Source organism: Erpetoichthys calabaricus, chromosome 1 (genome assembly GCF_900747795.2).
Source record: "Erpetoichthys calabaricus chromosome 1, fErpCal1.3, whole genome shotgun sequence".
NCBI classification, from domain to species: Eukaryota; Metazoa; Chordata; class Cladistia; order Polypteriformes; family Polypteridae; genus Erpetoichthys; species Erpetoichthys calabaricus.
Window position 1 is genome coordinate 351,910,237 of NC_041394.2, and position 19,796 is coordinate 351,930,032.

The following is a 19,796-nucleotide window of genomic DNA, read 5'->3' on the forward strand; positions in this document are numbered from 1 at the left end:
CTTCTTGTTCCCGAGCGACTTTGCATTCCGCTCTCTTGATTTACTTACAGTGTGCTTTCTTGTTTGTTGTTGTAAATTGTTTGTTGCTTTGAATAAATTACAAAATCCTCAAATTCTCCTGTCTGTCATCTCCAGTCATCTGACGGTGACTCCTGCACTCGGCTTTCTGTTGGCCAAACCCTGTGAATTAGCACATTTATCAGAGGTCTATGAAGCCCCTCTTTTACATGGTCTTTCGAGTTGGAAGCTAAACAGACTGACTGAAACCGAAATGGCCAAGGCAGTGTGTGCGGAGGAGCCTAACCTCATCTCTAGTGCACTGGGCATCGATGTAGAAGAGAACATCTGAGCTGATATCTCCACATTCAGCCAAACACCAAGTCACACACTGCAGACAACCCATCTGTCGGCCTTTCAGACAACGGGCTCAGTGTAGTAAGCTTGAAGTCCTCAGCCAAGGCTGCTGAGAGACGAAGATTGCATCTCACCATTCAGACTGGGATGTGAGATACTGTCCTTAGAGAAGTGACGTGTCCTCCATCGTGAGCTCCAAGGAAAGTGCTGGTAGCAAACAGAGAAGTGCAGTTAAGTAACTGATCAGTTAAATCAGCAGCAACACATGCAGTGGATGTAAAGCTTTAATCAGACTCTCTGTTTTTCCCCCATCGAGAAAAGTGAGGAAAAGAAACGCACTGAACTGGAGGAGATTAGGATTTTGTATTTAATGAGCAATGTAGTGCATTTAATACAAGTAACGTTTCCCGTCACTATTTTCTTGTGAACATCAAAATAAATAAATAAAAATCCCATTGACTGATTAGTGTGTCACTGTTTCTTTGTTTGTTTCTGTTACACAAAACTGTTCAATAAGCAAACTAAAATAATTTAGTATACATAAGCAACTGATTATTAAAACTGTTTTGTTTTAGAAAGTAATCACTGACTTATTTCTGCTTTACAGAATATTAATTGCTTGAAGGAAATATGATAAATTGCAATTAATACACAGTGACTTTTGATTACAATTTTGAACTGAGCTATTAATTGCAATTGAATTTTTTAATCAGTTGTCTTCATGCAAACACATAATTTGGAGCCATTAGAAATGATGAAAATCATAAAAATTGTGTACAAAATACAAAGCCGTTTCTTGCTCTATGAAGACTCAGAGGGCCATCGAAGCCACTAAGGGCCACCCAAGCTGCAAGTTCAGCCTCAGTATATTTGGGGAGTCTGAACATTACCTGTCTGTTTGTAGCCTGCTCAGCCCCATCATGTGTTTAATGAAGCACTTATATGCTTAAAATGGAACATTTGATTTAAACAAAACTCAGCTGCAGTAGCAGGAAGGCTTTGGCTTGTGTTTGTGGGGTAATCAATTCAAAATCAATGATTATCACTAGACAGGCGTGTCGCGCAATGAGTGACGTCTACCGCCAGGTATGATGGGAAGACTCACTGAGAGTCAGGAGGAAAATAACGGAGCGAAAGTCACATTGACACCTAAGATGGCATGAAAAACGAATGTTTCTATCCATACCCTGCCGTCCCGACCAGCATGTCCCCAGGCATGAAGGCCCTGCCTCTGCCTCCATCCCCAGTCAGGCAGCACCTGACGACGGGCCCTTCCACTTCCTTGCCCACTTCTCCCGAGGACATACACACACACACACACACACATGTTCCAGCCAGGGCGATCTACCTTATAACCGTTCCTGCCTATACTGCTTTGGGTAAGAATCCCTGTAATCTATAATTTAAAATATCTATCTAACCTTTGTTTTATCATTTGTAAACCGCTTTTATTTTATCTAAGTCAATCAGCCTTCCCCATCTGACAGAAAGACCAAATGACGGGTTTCCCTGACAGTCTCTACGCTGAAAAAGCCTTTACCTCACACAGCTGGGTGCTCAAAGCCCACAGAAATACAAGCTGCCCGGCTCTCTTTGTTCACACAGAGACTCTCGGAGCAGGCAGACCACTGCGCGCCCTCAAGTACGAGCTGTCCAGGGCCTTCGTTCTGCGCAGGTGCGAACTGTCCAGCGCCTATAGCTGTAAGATGTTGGGCGTCCCGCAGGGGGAGGACCCTGCAAGCTCGCCTGCAAACAATGGTGTGTAAGCACACCCCCTGATGGCTGACCGCTCGTGAGCGCCCAGACCTTCTGTCCATGATATGTAATGGTTGAACTTAACTTTTAAAGTTAAAGGATTTTAAAAATCACACACAGTTAAATAAGAGGCAACAGGGACCTTTTAAAGCATGTTTGAGACGTATAAAAAATGTATCCTTGGATGTATAATTTATATAAAAAAGTATATCTAAAACAAGCCCTTTTTCCATCCAATACCTCACATTTTAAATATAGTTAGATATAAGCCTTGTAAAAATCACACAGACATAGGCAGCAGATCCCTTTTAAATCACGTATAACTGTAGCACTGGGGTGTTGTACCGTGTTAGCCATTATGAATGTAGAGAAAAGCCAAGCAAAATGACACATTTTATTGGCTACCTAAAAAGATTACAATATGCAAGCTTTCGAGGCAACTCAGGCCCCTTCTTCAGGCAAGATGTAAGCTTATGTAGATGAAGCTTACATCTTGCCTGAAGAAGGGTCCTGAGTTGCCTCGAAAGCTTGCATATTGTAATCTTTTTAGTTAGCCAATAAAAGGTGTTATTTTGCTTGGCTTTTCTCTAAAATCACGTATAAAAAATCTATCCTTGGATGTATAAAAAGGATATCTAAAACAAGCCCTTTTTAAATAATCAGCAGGGCTAAAGATTCACATTGCAAAAGCGTGCCATTTAATTTTCTAAAAGTTAGATTGCCTTCAACATGCAGTCATTCTGGGGATAGAGAAAGGCGCTTTAAAACACTCTTTGGCAAGCAATGCTTTCCAAAGCACAGCGCCACCAGCTCCGACCGCCTGAAGCTAAGGGGGGTGTGGGGTTCAGTGTCGATTCACACTTCAGCTGTTAGTCCGGCTCAATCCTTATGCTGACACAAAAGATGTTCACACATAATTACTTTAACATTAGTTCGTATCTTCCAGGGTCAGTTTAAAATGAGCTTAAAGTGAGGCCAGACATTTGCTAAAAGAAATCTACAGTATGCATGACAAAGGCTCCTTTTTAAAAAACACCTGACTTTTCGGTGTCCAGCCAAAGGCTTAGATGTAATTATCGTTCATACATTCTATTCTCCAGCGAGTCCCAACAAACCAGGACCACGGTAAGGCCTATTCATGATTTTTATAAGCGTTAAACGAGCATGTTTTAAAATGGAGGGGCTGCATCCTTATATTTTATCCTTAATATTAATATTTCCAAATTGATTCTCCGGTAACTCCCTTTTAAAAATTATATTTGTTTACAACGTGCAGGATTTAATTAACAGCATGATGTGCGTGCGCGTGTGTAGGAGCGTGAGTGCGCTTGTGTGTGTATAAATTGTAGCATATTATACTTATATCTACCTATCTAGCTATCAAACTGTCTATCTACAGTATCTATCTGTCTATCTATCTATCTACGTGTACGACGATTAATGTACAATGTTCGTAGGACTGAAGTAAGCCATAGTAGTTTTTTCTGTTACCGAAACGGGTAATCCAATCAATTAAGTTTTGTCTCGGCGTCTGAAATTTCAAACAGGGTCTCTCCTCTGAGAACATTCAGGCCTGGTTTAAAAGTGCAGGCCGGGTGTGTAATAGCTCTGACATAAGACGTCAGTATTCTGAACTATGTACAGAAGGCCCCCGATTGTGAAATGCATACTCATTCGAAATGGAATCTCACAGGAGCCGAGGATTCTGTGCACAGGTCCGCCTGTTTTTAAAAGTCTGAGATAACGAAACATTTTTGTTTTATAAAAATTCTCATTTGGCCAGCCGGCTGGAGACAGCTTGACTGAACCCTGAACAGGGACCCAGGAATTTATATTGCGGCAAATGCTTAATACAGTAATCCCTCCTCTATCGCGGGGGTTGCGTTCCAGACCCCCCCCGCGAAAGGTGAAAATCCGCGAACTAGAAACCATATGTTTATATGGTTATTTTTATATTGTCATGCTTGGATCACAGATCTGCACAGAAACACAGGAGGTTGTAGAGAGACAGGAACTTTATTCAAACACTGCAAACAAACATTTGTCTCTTTTTCAAAAGTTTAAACTGTGCTCCATGACAAGACAGAGATGACAGTTCCGTCTCACAATTAAAAGAATGCAAACATATCTTCCTCTTCAAAGGAGTGCGCGTCAGGAGCAGATAATGTCAGAGAGAGAGACAGAAAAAAGCAAACAATCAGAAATCAATAGAGCTGTTTGGCTTTTAAGTATGCAAAGCACCGCCGGACAACGCAGCTGCTAGGAAGGGAGCAATGTTAAGGCAGCCTTTCAGCATTTTTTTAGAGGAGCGTCCGTATCGTCTAGTGGTGAGAACAGCCCCCCCTGCTCACACCCCCTCCGTCAGAAGCACAGAATGTCAGAGGCAGAGACAAAGAAAAACAAACAATTAAAAATCAATACGTGCCGTTCGAGCTTTTAAGTATGCGAAGCACCGTGCGGGAAGCATATCGCTTGACAAAACAGCCACATTTAAGCCCAGCAAGGAAGAGAGCAATATGAAGGTAATCTTTTAGTGTTTTTTGAGGAGTGGCCGTATCTTCTAGGGGTGCGAACAGCCCCTGTGCTCACAATATATTTGAGGAGTTTTATTTAATACGTAATACATGCTCTGATTGGGTAGCTTCTCAGCCATCTGCCAATAGCGTCCCTTGTATGAAATCAACTGGGCAAACCAACTGAGGAAGCATGTACCAGAAATTAAAAGACCCATTGTCCGCAGAAATCCGCGATATATATTTAAATATGCTTACATATAAAATCCGCGGTACAGTGAAGCCGCGAAAGTCGAAGCGCGATATAGCGAGGGATTACTGTAAGACATAATGCAACTGTGTTTCCATTCATTTCGATAAATGAAATATAATTATCGTTAATACCCAAAGTCCGGATGATTTTTAGACGTATCAAGTGTATTGTTGAATCATTGGGTAAATGATTATTATAAGATTATTATAAGATGTACCAGTATTTATGAGATTATATCTTAATACACCGGGGCTCTGAGATCAGGTTGTCTGTTTTTATTTAAGTCTTTAGATTTTAAAAAGTTTGCTTGTGAGTGTATTCATATTTATACTCGCAATCCTATTAAATTAGTAATGAAAGGAATGGACGCGCTTAATAGGGATCCGAGAAACCTTCCTTTCTGATTTAAAAGGGTTTTTTTTTCTTTATAACGGTAATTTTACCACAGAGTATTTTAACGGCGCAACGCTGCTTCTTCAGCAAAGGTTTTTGAGTGCGTGTGTGTTTACAGGGGTTGTTTTAAGCTACTTTACCAGGCACAGTGTCTCCAATATATTAACGCGGTACTAGGCAGGGTCTATTGAGGATCGGGAGTTCACTTTCTTTTTTCTCACCAATGCAATTGGGGTCTTCCTCTTTGTAGATTTAGTTTGTAGGGCAGAGTTTCTCAACCTTTACGAATTTGCGAACCAAGTTTTCATAACAGTTTTAATCGTGCCCCCCTAGCGTTTTTGAAAGGAACCCCCCTAATACCAATTTGTTCTTTTTTTAATTAATGATATATCATAGATGCATATTTTATTATACCTACTTAACTTTTATCAACATTTATCTAACTCTATATTTATTTTTCTAGTATCAGAATGTAGTTTGAGTTAATTTGTTTTGGTTTTAATAGATGTATTTTTCATATTTTTGATTCTTGTTTTCATTTTTTCACATTTTCGCACTCCCCTTTTTGTTACTTCGCGCCCCCCTAGGGAGCCCACCCCACAGTTTGAGAACCACTGTGTAGGGGTTGATTTGTAAAACACTCTGCGTCACTTCAAGTTAAATTAGATTTGCTCGGTTATTCAGCGGTCCATCGGTGTTCCATTTTTGTTATAAATTGTATTTAGTCTCTCTTTATTTACTAAACATGTTATATGTTGAATAGAAAACAGTTATCTTGTTCGGGCTTTAACTTATAACAGCATTTTCATCAACAGGCTATGAACACTTTGGTACTCAGGGTGCTTTGTATAATACAACTTTTTAGAAATTCTGTTAATGCTTGGTAATAGCATTCCATTTTACCACAGTTATAAGAATGGTTCTAGTACGTTATATAAGCCTATACACTACAGGGCTGATGATTAGGCTTATTTTGGACACGTTAGGCAAATCAGGAAGGATAATGTTTTAGTCAATAGTTACATAAGATCTATTACCAGTAACGGCGTACTGCACGATAACGTGCAGTGAATACACTTGACTTGAGCATTCATATTATTCATTCTCTTTCTCTGTATATTTAGCATTCGTTTGCTCAGAGGATGATGTGCTTGCTGCTTCCTGAGCAGCTCTTCTTTTCTCCACCCTAGCGGCCCGCTGCTTCTCTTTTATCTTTTCGCGTTAAAACTGATTAAGTTAGTTTTTGTGTTGCAATTACTTAGTACGTTTTCTTTAATCTTTCACTTAATCTGGCACTTAAATCTTCAATCTGCCTCAGGAATGATTAGTGAAGGTAGTAGGGAATGAGAACAGCACCCATACGCATGAGCCGCACGGCCGCCCTGCTGCACAGTGCCGAGAGTTGATTCAACAATAAAATAAAATAAAAAGAGTAATAAAATCATCACCCCGAAAGCAGATAGTAGACGTCACGTAGTATATGTGTACCAAATTTCAAGTCAATAGGTGAACCGGATTGCAAGCTACAGGTGATTTAAAATCCTGGACAGACAAACGAACAGCCATGGTAGCGTATTATAGTATAAGATATGTGTTAGCACAAGGATTACAAATTTACTAAAACTGTGAGGTTTATTCTTTCTTTTAGGTAGTCCAAGTTACATAGGACAAATATGCTTGAAAATGGCTTTTCCCCTCTGTTTGTGAAAAAAATTATCCTTTGTGAAAAAATCATCTTTTGTTTGAGTCGCATTCAGGGTGAAGGGGATGTAAGTTTGAACTGTGATTCCAAGAGTCAAGAAGTGGTTGCATTCTTCTTGATTACGAGCCAAAGGCCCGGGGTTTGTGCGGTGAGCATGGTCAAGGGGCAGAGTTAAGCTAGACATTATTATTCCAAAATGAAACATTGACTCGACCATATCCATATCAAGCAAGTATCACAAATATAAGACAATAAAAAACTAAATTTATAAACACTAAGTTGTAGAGGAAATTAAAAAAACATATTAAGAACGGATGAACAAGGGATCACCCCAAGCTCACAGCACACTGCAACTCTACCTACATGTTTTGCAGTATATTATTAGCTAAACGGTCATCTATTTAGCCCGTTCCTCGGGGTTGCAAAGAGTTGGGGAAAACAATATTTAACATCGGAGAGTATGATGCTAATTAACATTAACCCGCTATTGTTAGGACCTTATCCGGCACTAAAAGTTGGGTTTGTGTTCCTCCAGATTCAGGAAGAACATGAAAAAGTGGAGTTATAAATCAGTTATTATAATTTGAAAAACTGCCATAATGTATAAAAAACATTGATAGGGGACAAAACCAGCATGAAAAGAAACCTTTTTGAAATAAATAATAAGCTTTTTTGAGTTGTGCAGTCTGGAATAGACAGAGTTAATTTTTTTAAATAAAGCTTGCAAAAGGCATATTAAAAATATTAAATATTAAAACTAAATAAAACACAGAAGTACTATTTAATGATATCAATTAGTGTTAAGTATTATCAAGCACTGGGCTCTATGGATAAGGTTTATTTAATTTAGTTATAAGCAAAATGATTGGATGCATTTTGCTTTGAAATTAACCATAGTTTGATACAGCGTTAAAAATGAGAATGCAAGACGAACCTATGCACTTAAAAACAAATGTTGCCGTTTCAATAGGGATATCTTGGATCTCTGTTTTATTTTAACCTTTTGACAAGAAACCCCTGGTCAGCGAAATATACCACATATATTGAAACTGAACCGTGTCAACATGCTAACTAAATAGATATAAGGTAAGATATTTTAGAATATGGACCTGGGCGCTACCCAGATGATGCTGACAAACTAAGGGGTCTCCACTTAATTGTCAGACTTCCTGTGGGTGCTATAATCTTTATTCTTTAAGGGACAATATGGCGGAGATATAGCACCTGTGTCCACAGTGTTAACCAATCATAGTACATGATGTTCAAAATTCAACTAGTGTTTTTCAGAAGAGATAGGACAAGTGCGGCGTGTGTTCTGTATTCTCTTTTCTGTATTAACTATTCACAATGACCAGACTCCCGAGACCTTAGGCTTTTTTATGTAGAAGTACATTTCACAGACATGAATAAGAGACAATCCATCAAACGCTCTTGACCCAAAACAGGACCAAACATTCTTTTCAGAAATATTGTGCCAAGGTGTCCTGGGAATTTAATGGAGGTTTCAGGCAGTGGCGTAGCTCGAGTTCATGCCGCATGGGGCGGGGTGGTCCTTCGATTTGCTGCCCTCCAACATATCTGAATATGTTAACCAATTTAAATAGAAAATTAAAATGACGTATGGAGAAAAATTATGATAAATTTTGCATAGATGTATTCATCTATAGAGAAACAGCAATAATTTTTTACATATAATTACAAGCATCAACTAGACAAGAATATTGTATAGAGGCACTGAGAAGCCATGTTCTAATTATCAGTTTAATATAATTACACTGCGAAAACCACAACCAGCGTAGTGTACAAGTGATAGGTGGGGATGTTTTCGGCACAGAGGCACAACAGATTCGGATTGAAAACGAAACTAAATTATAAATTGTAAATTAGTTGTTTATCTTCATAGAAATTATTATCAGTGTAATGTTTGTTTATTTTTGTTATAAACACATATTTTATAGTATTATTATTTTTGCCTCATAAATTTCTACTGCTGTGTCTGATGCCGTCACAGAAGGACAGTCTGAAATTTTTTTTGAAGTGTTTGTGGCTAAAAATCAGAATTTTACTTTTTCCATTCACGAGTGATATTTTTCCGAACCCTGCTGCTTACACACGAATTGTACTGAGCCTTTTGGCCAATAATGCCGCCCCCAAAAATGTGCCGGCCGGGGCTGACCGCCCACTCCGCCCGCCCCTAGCTACGCCACTGGCTTCGGGCAATTCATAACACAGCGAAGCTGAACATTTTCTCACCCACCATGATGATATCTCGCACTGCCACCCATAGACCTAGAATTACTAGACGCCTCATGACCAGCAACATCGTACGTCAACGTCACCGCCATATTGCGAGTGGCACTGCTGTGGAGTGAAGTAATAGATAAAGATGCCTCATGCATGTGCTGTTTGGGATTGTACAAACCGCTGTACAGGGGATTACATTTCATAGGTAAGGCTGAACAATGGTTTTGGTTATATTTGGCCATTAGAAAATCCTGTTATATCATCTTAACTTTAGCTACGCCAGGCTAAGCTAGCAAAGCTATGCATTTATGTGCTCAAGTGAGCCTCCAAACAATGTTTTGGCTAAACGTATTTAGTCACTAACTGTGTAGATTGTTGTTAGCTGTTAACATTTCTCAAACTTTGAAAGTTTCCCAAAGAAATCCACCTCAGGAAGCAGTGGGAGGTCAGGTAGGCCTTAGACGGGATTTTGAGAAAGCTGACCTGTGATGTGTGCCGTGCTAGTTTGGTAACAGATGCTGTACTGGCATCATATGATCACAGTTATCACTTGCTCACATTAAAAAACAAAGGAGGTTTGACGATTCCTTCTGAGGGTCCAGTCAAGGTGGTCAAAGTAGCTGAGCGTGTTATCAGACAGTCGACATTAGGACAAGCTGTCAGTGTATCTTTTGTCAATCAGTTTGTTTGGGCTGAGATTGGTTCAGATGATGTGTTTTTTCTCAAGGAGCACATTGAGGAAACACAGTTTGAAATTGACAACCATCATTTTATGCTCATGTCTTTAGTTGTGTCTGTCTTCCACACACTAAGGCTGCACCATATTGCCAGACTGATTACTCTCAAATTACAGGATTTGAGTGAGCGAGAGGAGTGTCAGTCTGGAGGAGATCAGCGAGGTTGTGGAGAGCTTTAAATGTTAAGAGCGGTATTGTGTATTGTATTCTGTAGTTAACAGGGAGCCAGTGACGTTGAGAGAGAATCGGTGTAATATGTTCAGTGGATTTAGAACAGCAGGTTATTATCCTGGCAGCAGAATTTGGAAGAAGTTGTAAGCGATGGATAAGTTTTTGTGGGATGCCAGATAGAATAGCATTACAGTAATCTATAAGTGAGGTGACTCGGGCATTAACCAATACTTCAGTGTTGCATAAGAACAGGACAAAGTCTAGAAATGTTTCGGAGATGGAAGAAGGCAGTCCAAGAAATGTTACTTATATGGGAGGAATTATTTAATAATTGCCATTATTAGTGTATAAATGGATATAAATAATTGCATGTAAACAATTCACCAAAATCTGTTGTATGTGTAATGTTCTTTAGGTTGAAGTAGCGACACACTCAGAATAACGTTTCGAATGCTCTTTATTTTGAACCCCGTTTATCCAACTCTCCATACAGTGTGCTTTTTAAAACCACACCCTTTCCTCCGTATGTCATACATCCCAAAAGATGCAGAGCACAGCAATCAATACCTGAACAATCATATACAATATTTTCCCCCCTCCCCTACCAATTGAATTAGGTGTGAAAAGAGGTTAGAAAGCCTTGGAAGTGGGCAGGCCTTGAAGGCAGTCTTGCTGCTCGAGATATTGGGGTTCCACTGCTAGCAGTGGGTTGAGGATCCGTATTCAGGGGAAGAAGAAGGGGGACCTGGGACATCCAAGTTGTGTCATCTGAGGTAGGGTTGCCCTTGATGATTCTATCAGATCCTGAAGGGGCTGGCACCTTGCACAGCCTGCTGTCGTGCCACCGAGACCCATCCACTAACTGAAAGGTTGCAGGTCCAAGCTGGCTCTTAATCTGAAGGGGTGACGACCAGACGGAATGATGTTTGCTAGAGCGACATGGGCGGCAGACCCTAACCTAGTCCAGCACCTTGAAATTGGGAACCCATATTCTCCTCTTCCTGTTGAAATCATGCTAGGACTTTGCTTGTCATTTTTGCACATTTGACTCGGCTAACTTGGTGGGTGAAAAAGATATAGGGAGACGAAGCCTATGCAAGAATAGTTCCAGCTCATGGCCTAGCATAAGTTTGGCTGGGAAACCCCAGTCGTAACATGCTGAGCAGCTCTATAATGCAGCAGGGTCTGTGTCAGTGCTTCGTTAAAAGAGAAACCCTGCAACAGGTGAACCCTGAGGCCATTTTGTAGGCTTTGATTAAAGCATTCAACCCCTCCATTAGGCTAATGGCCTAGCATAAGTTTGGCTGCGGTGCATGCGCAGCAGCCTGTGACCTGAACCAGCAGAGGACATCAAAGATGTTAGGGCCTGGTGATCAGTTCTTAAAGTAAATGGACGCCCGTACAGGTAGGTATGCCACTCTTCACAGGCTCATACACATGCAAGTGTCTCCCTCTCTCCCACTGATTATTTCTGTTCAGCAGGGCTCAATGCACGAGAAGCAAAAGCCACAGGCTTCTCCACTCCATCTTGTATCTGTGAAAGAACTGCACCTACTGCTGAAGCAGATACATCACAAGTTATAATAGTTGGACTGTCCACATTAAAATGTGCCAAGACTGGTGAAGTAGTAAGCAACTCTTAAGTTTGCGAAAGGCTTCTGCACAGTCCGCCGACTTTTTAAGCAGCTGCCGAAGGGGCGTAGTGAGTGCAGAAAATTGTGGCATGAATCTCAAGTAGTACCCTGTCATCCCCAGAAATGAGGCCAACTGTGAAGCTGAAGTAGGTACTGGAACACGCTGAATGGCCTCCACATTTGACTAAAGAGGTGATAAACCTTGGTACAGTGCAGCGAACAATACCCACCACATCAATTCTGGAACTGCCATATCTGTAGAGGGAAAGGTTAGGTGGCTGAAGTGGTAAGTGCGATAAGAATGTTATATAGGTGGCCATGTTTAGAAGTGACACTTTAGCTCCTGTGTCAAGCAGAAGAGGAATGCAAACATCATCCAGGTACACGGCACAGGAACGAAACCCGGGTAGAGAGGAACAGACTGTGTGAATAACTGCAGGGGAAGACTCAGCAGAGCGTTGTTTTTGCTGTGTACAGTTACTATTTCCAGGGTCTGGTGCTGACCTACACCATTTTGCGAAATGATTGGGTTTTCGACACCAACTACATATTTGTCCTCGTGCAAGGCAGTCCATGGTACGAGACACATGTCTAGTAGAACCGCAATTGCCACAGCACTGGCGAGACTGAGCTGTATGAGGTCTCATCTGCTGTAATGATGCTTGAGACTGACAGTCAGATGCACAGTTACACTCCGCGCCCTGTGGCTCATTCACTGTCTGAACAGCAGTTAAGGGATTCGCAGAAGGCATCTGTGTTTCAGCAATTTTATGTGCACATTGAGAAGCTGATTCTATTTGGCATGCTATAGTCAATGCTTTACTGAGCGTCAAGTCATCATCCTCCAAAAGAAGCCTCTCACGCACCAGAGGAAGAGTAGTGTTTTCAATCAGTTGGTCTCTAATCATTTCATCATGAAGAAGGCCAAATTTACAAGACTCGGCTAAACCCTTTAAGTCAGCCACGTACTGCGAAATAGACACATCAGCACATTGTGTCCGCTGACGGAACTGTAACCGTTTCAAAAGTATACACTGCTTTTTTGTAAAGTGCCCGTCAAGGAGCCCAATAGCGACTTCGTATGTGTCAGCATCGCCGAGAGTCTGGAAGACGCGGAGTCCTTCTGAGCCGAGGCAATGCAGGAGAATGGCTCTTTTTCTAGCACTAGCAACTGCATCCAAACTCACAGCAAGCAGGTACGTTTGAAATGAAGACTTCCATCTGTCCCACGGAACAGGCGCTTCTCCCGGCTGAGGCAAGAAAGGCTCGGAGGGTGGAAGCGAAACAAACGGAACATTTTCAGCCATCCTCGTTCGCCAATTGTAATGTTCTTTAGGTTGAAGTAGCGACACATTCAGAATAATGCTTTGAATGCTGTTTATTTTGAACCCTGTTTATCCAACTCTCCATACAGTGTGCTTTTTAAAACCACACCCTTTCCTCCGTATGTCATACGTCCCAAAAGACGCAGACCATAGCAATCAATACCTAAACAATCATATATAACAGTATGTAAACGATACTGTTTTAAACGTTATTGTTTTTCATCAGAAAACCCGGTTTCCACGTCTACCTGTATTAGTGTAAATAGCACTTTGCCACTCGCAATATGGCGGACGTGCTGACGTATCGTGTCGACTGGGCAACACAGTGAAAGCGGCATCTATCTATATACTGTGTCTATGCTGCCACCTGCTGGAATCTTCCAGATTTATGTAAAATACGTGCGCAAGTAAGCAGTGCAACGCTCGCGTAGTGTCCACTGGAGCTTGAGTCGTGTTGTGTGAAGTACTGTATAAACCTGGCCTAAATGAAATTACAAGCGTAACAATTACAACTTAATTAATAAGTTAAAGCAGAGGCGGCCTTTGGGGGTGGCGACTAGGGCAATCGCCCCCAGGCCCCGCGATAGGAGATTCTTTTGTCATCGTCAGCTCATCATACAAATATGCGGGGCCTCTGCAAGACATTGAGATCCGTTATAGACTGAAATACGGTACGTGGTGGATTTCTTCTAATTCCTGTGACCGTTGCGAGTGCGGAAAGAAGCTTTTCAAAGTTGAAACTTATTAAAAATTATCTACGATCAACAATGTCGCAAAACAGACTGTGTAGTTTAGCTATTTGGTCAATCGAAAAGGAACTTGCCTCAACATTGGGCTATGAGGATCTTATCAATGATTTTGCTCAGCGAAATGCCAGAAAAGTGGACTTCCATCTGTGACTGTCAAAGCAGCTATTTGGTAAGTGTTCGTTTTATTACAAATGTTCTGGTTCTCTGTAATTAAATAAATTTGCCGACTCCAGCGGGTTCGGCAGAAACGACTGTTATCTAGTTTGTTAATTTTGCGTGCAAAGTGTTTCTGAATCATTAATTCAGTTGGTTAAAGGCCGCTAAACCAAGATAAGGACAATTACAATACGTAATGTAATCAAGCGGCCTATGGTACCTACATAAGGCACCATGTTTTTTAACAATAATAAGGCGTACAGCATTAGAGGCGAATAAGCCCATGAGCGTGGTGATACGGTATATAGCCTAAACTTATGGCTCTCGGCCCCGCATATGACACTCACCCAAGGCCCTCGTGTACTCCAATGGCCACCTCTGATTAAATATTCTGAGTTAACAGTGCCTTATAAGAACTGTAGAGACAAAGTTCTCAAAAATATAACATTACTTTCTGGTTCTTTAAACTCATTTAACTTTAACAAGGGAATAACATATTGGTTCTAAGATAAACATATACAGTATACGCAATTTATTATGAACCAAAACAAATGAATAGAACTTAAGTTGCTTCGATTGACGCACACTATTTCTAAGAAACCTTCTATTTGAATGGCAAACTATTACTTTAACAGATAGTGGGAACAACCACGCTTTCTCCTTCTTTCTGCTACCCACAGTTCTTTGCTCCGCGCAAGACAGCATCTAAGTCCGTCCTCATGATGACTCAACTCCGCCTCACAGACATCAACTTTTTTTCACTTGCTGTTAGGATATATTGATTATTAAAATGATAACTAAAATTTAAATAAACTATGAATAAAAGAGGGCGGCGAGGTGGCGCTTCCCGTGTCCTCCCTGCGTGGGTTTCCTCCCACAGTCCAAAGACATGCAGGTTAGGTGCATTGGTGATTCCAAATTGTCCCTGGTGTGTGCTTGGTGTGTTTGCCCAGCGGTGGGCTGGCGCCCTGCCGGAGGTTTGTTTCCTGCCTTGTGCCCTGTGTTGGGTGGGATTGGCTCCAGCAGACCTCCGTGACCCTGTAGTTCAGATATAGCGGGTTGGATAATGGATGGATGGATGCATAAATTGATAAATATGTTGTACATACATCTCTTAGTTAAAGTACGTGTTTTAAGGGCATTTTATTAATTTTAGTATTTTATGATCAATGAATAACATGCCTACAGAATGTAATTTCTCTCTATCATAAAAAAAAAAATCTTGCGACGATACAAGACTTTTCTCCTGCGACTAGACGTGATCTTTTGAAGACACTTTCACATCCCACGAGATGGTCTAGTCACATCATACTTTTACCCTTTGGAAGCAAGTCCTATGATACCCATGCAGAACAGGTGAAGTAAGAAAAGTCTCGCAAAAATGAGAGTAAAGATTGCATTAGCGCAAACAATTGGAAATATTACTAGGCGAAAAAACAGAACCATAAAAAGAGATTGAATATCCAGGTGCTGTACGGGCTTTTAAATGTCGAAGCGCCCCACAAAAAGCAGGTCATGCGGCACGGCAGCAGCAGCAATATAGCAGCTGATCGAGCGTAGAGGAGGTAAAAAAACACCTGTTACTTGTTTCCCAATGTATCACCACTTAAGAGGGGTTTTGGAGGAGCGACCGTGTATCCTTGGGGTGCGTTCAGCCCCCCTCTACATAACGGAGTGTAGTGCTGGCGGGGGGGTGTTTGGGGGAAATAGGTGTGAAGGGGTAGGCAAGCGAAGCGAGCAGGGGGCAAAGGCCTCTAGTTGTTAATAAAAAAAACGGACACTTCTGGTTAAGTCGTGTGCTGAGTGAGGAAAAGTTAACATGGCATTCTTTTTTCAATTAAATTGTTGGTGATCACAGTTCCCGGTGTCTGTACACGTTGGTGTTCATTAACAGGCAGACATCCATTTCTTTTTTCTCCCATGTGAGAGTTGTTAAAAATAATAATAAAAATAAGTCTCCAGAGTACATTGGGGTGTTCACCACTTTTTTGTTTTAGTTTGTTCCAGTTTGTTAAGATTCTACATACCATTTTATTCTAATAACAATCACTAAAGGAATTTATTTGTAATCTAACATAGTTGTCCCTGGTGATTTTACATTTGATCGGGTGCTGTATCATTGGAGAGGTATAGCAGCAAAAGAGACGAAAAATCCACCATCACGTTTAGAGAGCGCTTATCGAAATGATTTTATTGGCTAAATATGGGAAAAGATGTTGAATGGTTCTGCACTTCATGTCCTGACTGCCAAATTGTCTCTGCTCAAAAGCCTCCACGGGCCCTCCTTTGCCCAATGCCTATTTTGGATGTTCCCTTTCAGAGGGTTGGTTTAGATATTGTAGGACCTTTGCCTAAAACTAAAAATGGTTTCCAGTATATGCTGGTGTTAGTTGACTATGCAACGCAATATCCAGAAGTAACTGCTTTGAAAAAGGCAAACTCCTCATCGGTAGCCAAAGCTCTCTCTGTGATGTCTACTCGTATTGGCATTCCTAAAGCAATTTTAACTGATCAGGGTACATCTTTCACTTCTCGTGTGATGAAACAATTATGTAAACGGTTCACTATTAAGAAATTGGGTACCACCGTTTACCATCCACAAACTAATGGCTTGACTGAACGGTTTAACAAAACCTTAAAACACATGATCAGATGAGTTGCTCATAATGATCCCATAACATGGGACACCGTCTTGCCTTTTGTTTTGTTCGCTGTATGAGAATCGCCGCAGGCATCCACCGGTTTGAGTCCCTTCGAGCTATTATTTGGCAGGCGTCCTCGATGTTGTTGAAGAGGAATGGATAGGACATGAAACAACTTTGCTTGGTGAGGGTTTTGCAGACCGAATAATTTCCTTACAGGAAAGAATTTCCAGACTTTCTTCTATTGCTGTAGAACATCAACAGCGAGAACAGGAAACACAAAAACGTCTATACGATAGACGCAGTCATCTTCGTGAATTCAAACCAGGCGATCGTGTTTTAGTATTAATACCGTCAGACCCACATAAATTCCTGGCGAAATGGCAGGGCCCAGCAGTTATCGAGGAGCGTATAGGACCAGTAAACTACAAGGTTAGAATTCCTGGTCGACGAAAACCATTTCAGATTCTGCACATTAATCTCTTAAAGAAGTGGCAAGACAGACAACAAGTTCACACTACCTTAAGTGCTGTTTCCCAGACTGATGTTGTCATTGGCAACGATTTGACTGATTCACAAAAGACAGAGTTATTAAGCTTAATAGAACAGAACACTGATGTTTTTTAGATTTGCCAGGCATCACTAATTTAGCAGAACATAAAATCACCACTGAAGCCGGTGTTCGAGTGCAGATGCAGCCATTTCGTATTCCCGAAGCACGAAGGAATATTGTGCGCGAAGAAGTCAAGAAGATGTTGGAACTAGGTGTGATTCGTGAAAGCAAAAGTGACTGGTGTTCTCCGGTCGTGTTAGTCCCAAAGCCAGACGGTTCGGTTTGTTTTTGTATCAATTTTAGGCGCTTGAATAAGGTGTCTAAATTCGATGTTTACCCAATGCCCCGGGTGGACGAGCTCTTGGAAAAACTGGGTCAGGCGACCTATATTTCCACACTAGACCTCACAAAAGGTTATTGGCAGGTGCCACTGGAGGCTAACAGTTGTGAAAAACCAGCATTTGTGACTCCTGATGGACTTTATGAATTTACAAGACTCCCGTTTGGTCTTCATGGAGCCCCTTTAACTTTTCAGCGAATGGTGGATCAAATACTACGCCCACATTCTGAGTATTCTGGGGCGTATCTTGATGATGTGGTGATTTTCAGCAATGATTGGCATTCACATTTACAACGCCTACAAGCTGTTCTTGATAGCCTGAAACAAGCTGGATTAACTGCTAACCCGAAGAAATGTAAACTAGGTATGTCTGAGACTCATTATCTAGGTTACTCCATGGGCAGGGGTTTACTTTGTCCACAACTAAGGAAAATAGAGGGGGTACTCGCTTACCCACATCCTAAAACGCAAAAACAGGTGCGCGCTTTTCTTGGACTAGCTGGTTACTACAGGAGATTCATCCCTGACTTTGCAGATAGGGCTGCTCCACTCTCAGAACTTACTAAAGGAAAAAAAAACCGCCCTATTATATGGACAGAACTTTGCGAACGTTCCTTTTCAGATTTAATAAAAAGCCTTGTCTTCTTATCCAGTGCTAAGAAATCCTGATTTCTCTAAAGATTTTATTCTACAAACAGACGCTAGTGCATTCGGAGTAGGAGTGGTCCTTTCCCAGGTATTTGATGGTGAAGTAACACCCTATCACGTACTTGAGTAGGAAATTACTCCCAAGAGAACGCAATTATTCAACTATTGAGAAAGAATGTTTGGCAATTAAATGGGCTATAGAAGCACTACGCTATTACTTATGGGAACGTAAGTTCACATTAGTAAGTGATCATGCTCCACTTCAGTGGTTATACCGTCAAAAAGATACAAACTCTCGTCTTATGAGATGGTTCTTAGGTTTGCAACCTTACAGTTTTGAAGTCAGACATCGACCTGGCTCTCAACACATTAATGCTGATGTGCTGTCTCGTCTGTTTGAACCTGGTCTGGAGAATCGCTTGATTCACGAAAACGTGAATAAAGCTGAGGGAGGGGGTGTGAGCTGCGAAGCTAATCGTACCCCCAAAAAGACACAGACGCCCCTGGGAAAAACCCTAGGAGACATAGACAGACTACCTTCACATTTCTCCTTTTCCTTCTGGCCGGCTCTGTCACGTAATCTGCCTCTCACGCGCTACTCCGCCTTGTCAAAAAGCCTGTACGGGCTTCTCTCAGTGGCTTAAACTGATTTCTTGCTTCTCCTTACCCCTCTCAGACATTCCCTCCTCCTGGGGAAACTGTTATCTCTGAATTGTCATGGAGGAGCACGTTTAAACTTGAAAAGAGACAAATGTTTGTTTGCAGTGTTCTGAATAAAGTTCCTTTCTTTTCTACAACCTCTTGTGTCTCTGTGCAAATCTGTGACCCAAGCGTGACAAGTGGAGTTGGTGGTGGTGGAGGCGGATCTAAGTCATCTTCTGGATCATATGGGAGAGGAACATTCTGGGCGATTTGAAAAATGTATTCGGCTTCCGCTTGTGCGTCCATCTGTGCAACCATTCCTGGTAAAATGAGGACTTCTGATGAGGCCTTTCTCAATGATGCCATAATACGTCTTTATACTGTCTTATGGGTTTTTAAAATGATATAAACCTTTAGAAGCAGGTTATCACTTGTTATGGGTGGCTGGGGCCCCCGCCCAGCCGGGACGCCTCTGCCTTGAAAGGACTGGGGTGGGTAAATGTGGACTGAGCATCACCTCCCCTGGAACACTAGATGTCAGCCCATCTGGATGGCAGTGATACCTCGGTCTCCTGCAGGGTTTCATGGGAATTGGAGTTCGTTAAACCCCTGTTGGGATCCAGGGGGGCCACCAGGATGTGCTGCAACTGTCCCTAAGCCCATGTGGGCGGTCCTTCTGCCACACCCGGAAGTGGGTCAACGAGCAGCTGGAGCACTTCCGTGTGATCTATATAAGGGACCAGCAGACACTACTCTGAGAGCCAGAGTGGGGAGGAGAGGAGTGGAGAAGAAAAGAATAATAGAAGGATTGTGATTGGGATTCATGCTTTTGATTGTGTTGTGCAGACTCGTGGGGACGGGGAAGACGTTCCACACGAGCGAAGAAAAATTAAAAGCCTCTTTGTTTTTGTAAGTGTGCCTCTCGTATCTGTCTGTGCCAGATCAAACACTGGAATAGCGCCATCTATTGTCACACACTATAATT

The 19,796-nt window shown here is 41.6% G+C and overlaps 1 long non-coding RNA gene across 1 annotated transcript in view; it reads right to left on the reverse strand.

The window, feature by feature from the left end:
• Positions 1-19,796, reverse strand: part of LOC127527891 (uncharacterized) — a 406,786-nt gene that overhangs the window by 334,882 nt on the left and 52,108 nt on the right. The window contains exon 2 of the long non-coding RNA XR_007935066.1: positions 45-304. This is a non-coding gene — a long non-coding RNA (uncharacterized LOC127527891). The remainder of the gene's footprint in view (positions 1-44; positions 305-19,796) is intronic.